This window comes from Blennius ocellaris, assembly GCF_963422515.1.
Source record: "Blennius ocellaris genome assembly, chromosome: 21".
NCBI lineage: Eukaryota > Metazoa > Chordata > Actinopteri > Blenniiformes > Blenniidae > Blennius > Blennius ocellaris.
Window position 1 is genome coordinate 4765821 of NC_137670.1, and position 10282 is coordinate 4776102.

Sequence of the window (10282 nt, forward strand, 5' to 3'; positions counted from 1 at the left end):
TTATATTTCCACTATATTGAATTTTCTAAATTTTTAACAAAATGTGGCCATATTGCTGTACTTCAACTTTGAGAAACTGTGCAGACTAAGCATTGCGTTTATTGCATGAATTGAGAGGCATTTACACATATTGTGCTATTTCCATATTGAACTCGCCCAATACACAAATGTTTGAAAAGACCCTTCATAATATACTGGCTCCTCGGTGACGGCTGCGTTTCTACCAGTGACATCAATGATAACGAATGAGGTCAGAGTCAAAAACAAGCTTTTCAATTGCTATTTTCAGTTTTTCCATACTACATTTTGGAAACTGTGTATGAAATATGAAGATTTGCACAAAGATTTAAGATTTGCACAAAAACTTAAGTGTAGCTATGACTTTAAACTGGCTGGATGACAAGAAGGTGACAGAAGTTGGAACAAAGTTGAGTTCAAGGAAGAGAAGAGTCATGTTTTATCTCTCCTTTTCTTTACAAAACTTTCTTGAGCCCCCCCCCCCCCCCCCCCCCGCAGACTCATCATAAAGCTTTAGGGATGTTTAGTGCTGCCTTCCTGCCGAGCTCCAGTCCAGTAAAACTGCAGCGTCAACAGTTTTACGGTGAGACAAACCTTATCGTTCTGTGCCAATGTTTCTTATAGACTGTCTGTCTGTGCCGATTGTGAAAAAGCGCTGAGCTGCAGGTTCACAGGCTGCGGGTCTGTTTGTGCTGTCGAACCCTGGATTTCTATATTCACAAAGATCCAAAACTTTTGGAAGAAGAAAAAAAAAAAGTGTCATTTTATGAAAAGTGTAACATTCCTCTCAGATGGAGACCGTCTTTGTAAAATTCCTATTGAAGTCTTGTTTTGATTTTGTTCTGAAGACGTGTTGGAAAAAAAGGACTTCTTTGAAATGGGAAGAGTCACGGTGATTTTCGGCTCCCGAGCTGTCTCCGTTTAGTCTTTGTGTTGTGTCGTCTGACATGATCGCTTTATCTGAATGTGTTATTGAGAGAGAACTGATGGCTCCAAAAACTTTGCAGATGTTCGTGGAGAACGGACGGCGGCCCGTCTTCTAAAGAAAGAACAGCACACTGAAGAAAGGACTGTCTGTTTTGATGTATTGCTGAATATATCCCCTCATAGATGACCCATCCATCTTCTGTAGTGTTTTACCAGAGTTGGATTCTCTGGAGTCGGTTAACTCGGGGCGAAGGCGGGTTACTCAGGACAAACAGAACCACACCTTCACTATCTCACGATATGAAATAAAACCACAAGAATAACAAATAAATGATAAACAAAACTATCTATCTATCTATCTATCTATCTATCTATCTATCTATCTATCTATCTATCTATCTATCTATCTATCTATCTATCTATCTATCTATCTATCTATCTATCTATCTATCTATCTATCTATCTATCTATCTATCTATCTATCTATCTATCTATCTATCTATCTATCTCTCTATCTCTCTATCTCTCTATCTATCTAATCTCAAAAAGTTTCATTTTTTTCCCATTTCCACAGAGACATATTCAAAGCGTTTTCAAAAAGTTGCATTTTCAGTGACTGAGCGCCCAAAACGCAACAGAAGTTTTGCATTTTTACTTCAAAAAGTAGCTTTGGACATCAGCCAGAACGATATAACACACATACAGATTATCCAACTACATCATTTGATGTAGTTCCAGATTTGATTTAACCAGAAATATACACAAAATATACACAAAATCAAATCTGTTCATTCCTCTGGGTATTTTACATGGTGATAAACGTTTTTCCAAATTAGACTTTCAAATGAAAGAAGCGCTGCAACGATTGTTTTGCACTGTGCTCCGTGCAGATTAACAATTAGTTCCTCTTTATATAGTTGAAAGGAAAGTGATGAAACACATATTTACACAACGCAGGTTTCAAAAGCTTGCGGACATGCATCATCAGGTTAGAAAATGTTCACTAAACCTTCCCGCAACCAACTGCAATATGAGATTTACATGTCTGACTCAGCAGATCCGCTGACAGCATTAGCAGATAATAAACCCCACCGTGACTTTCAGGATCCTCCGTTGAGAAAATCCTGGCGTTATCCCCTATAAAATGCTAATTAATTACATTAACGGATGCAACAGCTCGGAGCGTGACAGTAATTAAAGCCAGACGAGGAATATATGATTAACATTTTAGTGCGTGAAAATGGCGGCGATTATTCACAGCGAGTTCATTAAAAAGCTGTGTAATCCGATGGGAATATCAGCGTGGACTAATGCTGCAAATGCAAATGAAATAATAAGCTGAGGTGCTCAATTATGGCCGAACTTGTACCAGTAAAAATACGTGTCATTACAGCGTTCATGGATGGCTTCATGAGAATTCGCTCCGACGCAGCAACAGTGTCTGCTTCTTTCAGTTTGTTTCTGCTTTTCTTCTTGTACGGCTGTCCCTCCGTTTTACAGCCTACGCCTCTGCTGAATAAATCCAGATGAACATAGTCGTAGCCGTCGCATGCGGCAGCTGTTCAGTGTTGGTGATTTATCATTTGATTAACTACAACAAGGCGCCGCCAACATATGGCGGTGTTGCCTTTAAGTACAAACGCGCAGTTAAAAACACATCAAAACCAAAACGGTAAATAAGAAACACTTGGGCTTATTGTTTCGTATTGTTCTCCAATCAGCATGGACGTTAAGTCCTCTTTAGTTTTCTTCTCTCCAGTGAGAGGAAAAGAGATTCCACCTGATCCATATTAATGTGGAACCTTTTTTTTTTTTAGGCAAAGCTTATATCATTTAATGTTTGCCTCCCTCCCTCCCTCCCTCCCTCCCTCCCTCCCTCCCTCCCTCCTTCCCTCCCTCCCTCCATTTGCAATCACATTAAGCAGATTTGAAAGCCTCTACATGATGTTTGCATTACAGTCGCACAGAAGAAGGTATCAAGTGTGCAGGGATTAGAGTTAAGTGAAGGCTAAAGCCATACCTGGATCACATTAGGCATGGCGAAGCAGCTGGAATCGCACGCTGTGCCGGGCACGATCATTATTCCGTTAGACCCCTCAAAGAACAGGTGGAATTTCTTCTTCTTCTTCGTCTTTTTTTTTATTATTAAAACAACCTCAACATACTGCCAGCAGGTGGATTTAGAAACGCCATCAACATGTGTGGATGTGTGAGAGGATCCGGCTTAGAATTCAAATCCAAAGAAGCATTGTATGTCGATGCGCAGTGGAGTGCACAGTTCGATTCCCTCCCTCTGCTTGGAGTTTCCACCTTTTCTTGAGTAATCATCAGCAGCATCTGTATTATGTGGATTAGTGTTTTTAGTTGGACCACAGGGGTGAATGAGACTGTGTTTATGTGTTTCCTCTGTGATGAGGTTGCAGGTTTGATCCGTCCACATGTCGAAGTGTCCTTGAGCAAAACATTAGTCAAAAATACATGTTGTGCTTGTTAATATATAATGTGATCTAGTAGAAATACCTGCATCATTAGTTAGTTCTCATATGTATGTGCTCCCCCGGGGCTTTGAGGTCCTGCACATGGTTATTGATCGGCTTTGGCTTTTGCGTCATCAAAGCTTTACCAAGACTGTCTAATCAAGTCTATGATCTCTCCTGGTTTTAACCTACATTTTGTATTCTTGTGCCCCATTTGGTAAAATCGGATTCCTCCTCCTCGCTCCTCAATGGCACCGTCACCACCTGGTCTCCATTCACTTATTGATTGCCGCAGGCTATGGTGATCATCTGGGCCCGGGTTGGTATTTAGCATTTATAATGCCTCCCCCGGTTCAAAAGGGGCCTCGGTAAAACACCATCAGCCTTCTCTGCACCCCCCCCCCCCCCCCCCCAAGAATATCTGCATGATCCTCCGTCAACACTCAGGAGAGATCAAGTTAACCCGCTGGAGAAAAGGCCCGGACCGCACTGGAGGGTTCTCTACGGGGATTTCTTTCTTTATCATTATGATTATGCGTCAACACCATGCCCCTTGCCCTCTCTCCTTTTGGGATCAACCCATTTCGGTGTACCCTCGTTATTCCTGCCTTTCCTTGTGACACTTTACATCTCCAAAGTTGCCAATCAGGCCTCTGAAATCCTCTGCGGCCCTCATTTTCTTCCCAGCCGCCAGAATCCATCACTCACGGCGCACAGGGACAAAAGGGGGCTGTACCGCTGGAGGGTAGTGGGGCTGATGGGGAAGACGGTGTATGAGGGGTATGGGGCAGGGTGTTACGGTGGAACTACCCCATTCTCTGGTTTTCCTGAGCTCGGCTGAAGGGTTAATGACAGGATGAATGGATTTTTCTGCCCCTTCTTCTGAGCTCGCGTTATAGCTGTAGATAGGGCTTCCTTTGTCGCCTTGTGTCAGAGTGCACCGGGACAATAAGGACCTCAAAGTTCGGGGCTTACCTCCGTTTTTCATGTGCAATGGGGTGTGCTGGCACTCCAAGTCTGCTCAATGCAGTCTTTGATTCTGCTTTAGGTTACAAGGACAAAGGAAGAGAAAGTGTGTGTGCCTGTGGGAGGAGATGGGGATTAGGACAGGCATCAATCTTTAACCTGGGAGCTGCAGACACCAAACACAGATCAACTCTCGCAGAGGATCTGCTCTGTGGGTCCGAGTTACGAAAAAAATCCTGCAGACACAACAAAGTTTTGAAGAGAAAACCTTCAAAACTTTGTGAAAGCGGCTTCCAGATTGAAGCTTTCTATAAGATGGATAATAGAACTTTTCTGAAACAAGTAATCCTGCACATCGTCAACAATTACTTCTGTGTTTGTGTTGCTCACTTGAAATTAACAGCACTTCTCCAACAGTGTGCATTTAGTACGTCATCATCGGGATCAGGTGTAGATCAATTTTTTGCTTTTATATAGAAGAAATGTAGATTTTTTTTTTTACAGTTCTCTCCTTGCATTTTTGTGTGGTTGTATTCAAAATAAACAGAATTGATCTTGTGGCCTGATATGCAAATTTTGGCATTTTCAACATTTCTGCCATTTCCGGGTGTATGGTGATCATATACATGAAACTTTTCTCAAACGACAAATGTAAAAACAATGTTGTGTAAATGGGATGTATGATCTTGCACAAGTCCTGCTAAATTGGCTCTCTGAATTAATTAAGTAAACATTCTTTTCTATTAATAGTTTTCTGATCAAGGTTGGATTTTCAGAGACTGACTCACTGATGTTCTTTATTCTGTTTTTCGATGGTGAATACAAGTTGCCCCTAATTTTGTCCATATGAGAAAGGTCCAGTTGTTAGAACTACCACTCGGTAGTTTTTCAATGCCAGTTGGTCTAAAACACAGAGAGGTACTGAGGCTTCAGAAATAACAATCAGTCTGCAGCCTTTGCTGTGTGTAATCAAATCCACATGGCAGTAAATTTTGCACCGCAAAGGCCCATTACTTCTAATTGGGCCCTAATTTGTCAAATATACATCATGAGTGACATTGGCGAGTGCGACTTGTTCAAGTAAAGGTGCAACTGAATAATTGAGGGGCCTTTGGCTGGTCCTTTTCAGTGAAGCTGTTATCTCTCACCTGGCACCCGAATCAACACGCCATACAAACGGCCGCCATGAAATACCTCTTTGTTTGGTGAGGAGTTTTATTTCTAGTTAATGATCCTCATTTGCTTCTTTGCTACCCCATCAACCACAGCGTGCTGACGTGCCTTGACGTCTTGAGCTATGTCCTCTAATTTCTGATAAGTGCGAATTGTTTGTGCTGTTTTACGGCCGCGCCAAGTTTTTTTTTTTTTTTTTTAAGCGTCCTGACAGGCAAAGACTGATGAAGCACTAAACCCAGTCAACTAACATACAAATCTAAGGAAAAGGTGCATTAGTGTTCGCCTGTCTGGAGGCAGTGATGAGAATCATTCATAACCCAGCACCTTTCAACCCAATACTTTTTATTTTTTATTTTGAGCGTGTTCATTTTAATTTATGTCGCTCTCACTTTAATGGCGAGCAGTGTTCATTTTCAGAAGTAATAGATGTTGAAGTGCCAGTATTTCTAGAAACACGTGTGTGTTATAAACTTCTTAGCAATGTAAGGATCCATTCAGTAATTTCACTTATACTGTATATTGGATTTGATTTTGTAAATATGCGAAGAATTCTTAGCAAATCGCCGAAACTAGAAAATGCTTTATGAAAAAATTGGTTCATTGTGTCTTATCAATTCTTTTTTACCGACAACATATTTAGCAGAGAGCTTCGGTCAGATTGTATAAATCAATTGAAACAAAGCGAAAGAGGATGTTGAAAAAAATCCATAAGAAAAGAAAACATTCAGAGTTACCGATTTTTAACATTTAGAAATGTCTGAGTCAGCATTTTGTTGATTTATGTCACAAAACTACCAAGTTGAACTTTCGAGTTGGGTCCTCTCTCTTACTACTATTCTATCTGTCTGAGAAAACTTAGAAAACTACCGGTCCTTATATTTCATCCTTCAAAAAGCCAACAGCCCATTGTTTCACCCTCCCCGGTCTAATTGGTGCCCATGTGGGCTGAGATCGCCGTGCAACTATAGACCTTAAAGAGAAGTAGGAGGCAAGAATCTGCTGTGCAGAAGGTTCTTTACAGTGACGGTTTCCTGTCAATGGGAAATTGTCTCTCTTGCACCCCCTATGCCTCCTCATTCCCACTGGGTAAAGACAATGTGTTTTTACAACAGCTCATTAATGACAGAGCGACTGATCTGATGGGACTTTCAAAGAATATCCGAGTCTCATTGTAGCGTCACTGTCTGCAATTGAAAGTTGGTTCATTTGGAGGGGTTTGTTGTGGATTAGGGCACTTAAGGCCTTTCAGAGTCGGCGGGGTAACCTCATTCATTCTGCTTACTTGCATTAGCATCAAAATGTCCTAAATGTGGATTTTTTTTCTTTTTTTTCTTTGTCAAAAGATATAAACTGTGATTAGCATTTGACTCTGTTTAAGTGCCTACATCTCCATTTCAAAGAAAATGGCCAAATTGTTTGTGTTTTACACTAAAATAGGTGGAGAATAGATGGAGCATAGTACAGATGTGTTTAAATAAGCCACAACTCTTGAAGTATTTAACAGTTTCAGTGAGAGTAGGTTGAAATTCAGGCAAATGTGCATCATTTGGGTGTCAAAATTCTCTATAGATTTATTTTCTTATACATTAAAACATGTCCGCATAGCAAATATGCATTAATTCAATGCTCTTTATTGTATTATTTATTTTGTTTTGTCATGCCAGCCTAATTAAAAAAAAAACATACATATTCTATAGATGACTGAACATCGGCCTATTATTTATTCAAATCTAAAGCTCTTATCCCCAAATGACCCCATTATTTCACAATCGCAGAAATACACTCTGCCCTGCGTGCATACAGGATTTACCTCTAAAAGTCAATATTTGCAGAGGATTATGTTTTTCTCTGCTGAGTCATTTATAGACATCTTGATTTAGCTGCACAATCAAAGCAAATTTATTGCCATTGCCTTGTTTGGTTTGTGTTTTTTGCTTCTTGTCCCTTGCACATGCACTTATATGCTAACGAGGGTACTCTAAAATACTGCAAAGATACAAATTGTCCTCATTTTGCCCCACATTTTATGGTTTTAAAGTGTATTGTCAGAGACCTGAGCTGAATAAAGTGACCTCTTGGTGCTGGGTTCCTTGGGGTCGGGACATGTGGCATGATGAATCCAGGCAAAGTGACTGGACAGGAACCAAACGGTCCCGTTGTCCACCTGCCGCCTTTGAAACTCGCCGCGGTACCGGGGATCTCCTGCCGAGAGCCACCATGGCAACCAAAGACTTCCTCAACTGATTGGCCAAGCTGTTACAAATTAGCACACTGGACAGTTTCACAGGGTCATTAGCATATAAAGAGGTGAGCTGAGGGCACGGAGGCGAGATCATCAGTGCCGTCGCCTGCTGTGCCCCTGGTTCTGCATAATGACCGCCAGGAAACTTGACAGGGTCCCTGAACATAGACAACAAGGTGCTTGCTCTGTCAGTCATTTGTCACTTCTACCTGCAGGCTATGGTGGGTCACGATGTCGAGAAAGGGGGGGGGGTGGGGAGCAGCGCCATGGGATCAGCTGGGAGAGACAGCGCCCCGGGGTAGAGAAAGGGCAAAGAGTGCAACTTCAGTCGCCTCGGCACCCCCGTTTTTCTCATCACCATCATCTCCTATTAGCTGTAGATGTGACCTTCACCCCCCCCCCCCCCCCCCCCCCCTTCACTCATTATGCCCTTTTCCGCCCTTTTCCTCGCGACATGTGTGGGCCTGCAGGGACAGATGCCTGACCTCACAGGAAAAAAAAGTGCTCAGGCTGGCTTACAGTTTAACCACTGTAACTCGAGGTTCAAAGGTCAAACAGCTGGGAAGAATCAATTCTGAGCATCAGTCTTAATGAGAGGGGACATAATTAAAAGCTAGTTTGTGTTAATGAGAAGCACTTCCCAGGGTCCCTTTTGCATTTGCCATTAGCTCAATAGAGAGATGAGAACCCATTGATTCTACACAAACGAAGAAGACGAGCACCATTAACAAATCCCCATCCTGTCCGTAATGATTCCCTCTGATTGAGTTTGGGGCTTATCAATAGCAGCTGGAGAGGAAGAAACCTGATCTAATCCTCTTTTTGTTTACGTCGCACGCAGGACCGGAAGAAAAAGTCAAGATGAAGAGGGTTTGGTTGTTATCCACAGAACCTGGAACATATGTAGGGCCAGAGGCAGGGAGAGCTATTACATGGTAATACATGGTATGGTACCACTTGGATTCTGTATATGTCTCTATTTCCTCGGGAAGACCGTATCACATTGACTCTATTTCCCTTCTAACAATGACAACTTGCTGAAGGCCAAAAGAGCTATACATCCATCAATAGTCTTTTGTGTGGGGGTTTGTTCATTCATTAGAAAACAATCTCTTTGTGATATGACAAAATCCATTGTTGCAAAGCCGAAACCGGGGGTGTCAAACGTTAAGCCCATGGGCCAAAACCCATCCAATCTGCCCAAACCACCAAGCAAATTATGTGCATTTCAATAGAAACATTGATGTTTTAACACATTTCTTGAGAGTAATGGACACAACACAACTCTGAGACCTGCGCTGAGATATCAGTGAAACTGCCATGAAAGATAGAAAACTAGCGTTAGCCTGAATGCCATGCTGTAAGGGTGAGTTTGTAAAAAAAACACCCATAATGCAACAGTTTTCTGGACATTTCACTGTATTTTCCACCTCAAGGTTTCATTAAAATTGGCTTTCTGTTGAGATTGTTGTTATTTTGGGTGAGAGATGCAGCAGACATTGATCAATTAGCCGGGCTGCCGCTCTCGTGCTGCGATTAGCTGTGGACACCACGTCTCGGTGTCTCCTGGAGTTCTGCACCTGAGACTGGGGATTTTTGTCATCTGCTCCCAGTTATCGTTCCTTCACATCTCACATCCTCTTGTCTCCATTCTCCCTCCCTCGGTCAAATCACCCTGTCACCTGATTTATATCAGAGTTCCAATTTAATCCGAGTCATGTTCGCCAACTATGTTGTTACAAAGCTGTTTACTTCTCAGCATTAAGCGACACCCCTGGAAGGGTTTCAAGTGTTTCAAGTGACGGCCCCTTCACTTCTTTGTCTTCTAGATTTGCACTGTTACCCCCTCCTTTGGATGTTCTTTTACACTGAGCACCGCCACTCGTGAAGACAGTATCATGCTCTTTCAAGGACACTTGTTTTCTATTTGCTGTGGAATGTTTCTCTTGACTCTTGACCCTTCGCTAGAAGCTGTTTGCATATTTGAATACGGAAAGAGTCTTTCAACTATGTCCCGTCAGTCGGGAGACAGACAAAATGGGAGAATTTCAAAAGAAACGGCAGGATGTTTTTTTGAACAATCGCCCCCGGGGAATAACAACTTATGGCTTCTGATCATTTCCGTCTTTTGAAAGTATTAAATAAACCCACGGATTTATTTTTAAGCTTTAGCGCACTTCACGTCGATGTTACAAGCAATGTTGAAAACAATGTCCAATTACACAGCAATGGCAGAAACACTAATGATAGTTAGTAATGGTTAATAATGGTTAGCTCATGGATGGAACTGGAACAAAACAAGATTGAGGACATTGTCACTGTGGAATAATGTTTTCAGGGTGGTCAAACACGAGGCCTGTTTTTTTTCCACCCGTTTACACGACAACAGAGCACGAGCATTTTCAAAAACTTCCACCTTGTCAGCCGTTTTCAAGAAGTTCAGCATTTTCACTTGAAATCGTTGCCCCTAGCCCTT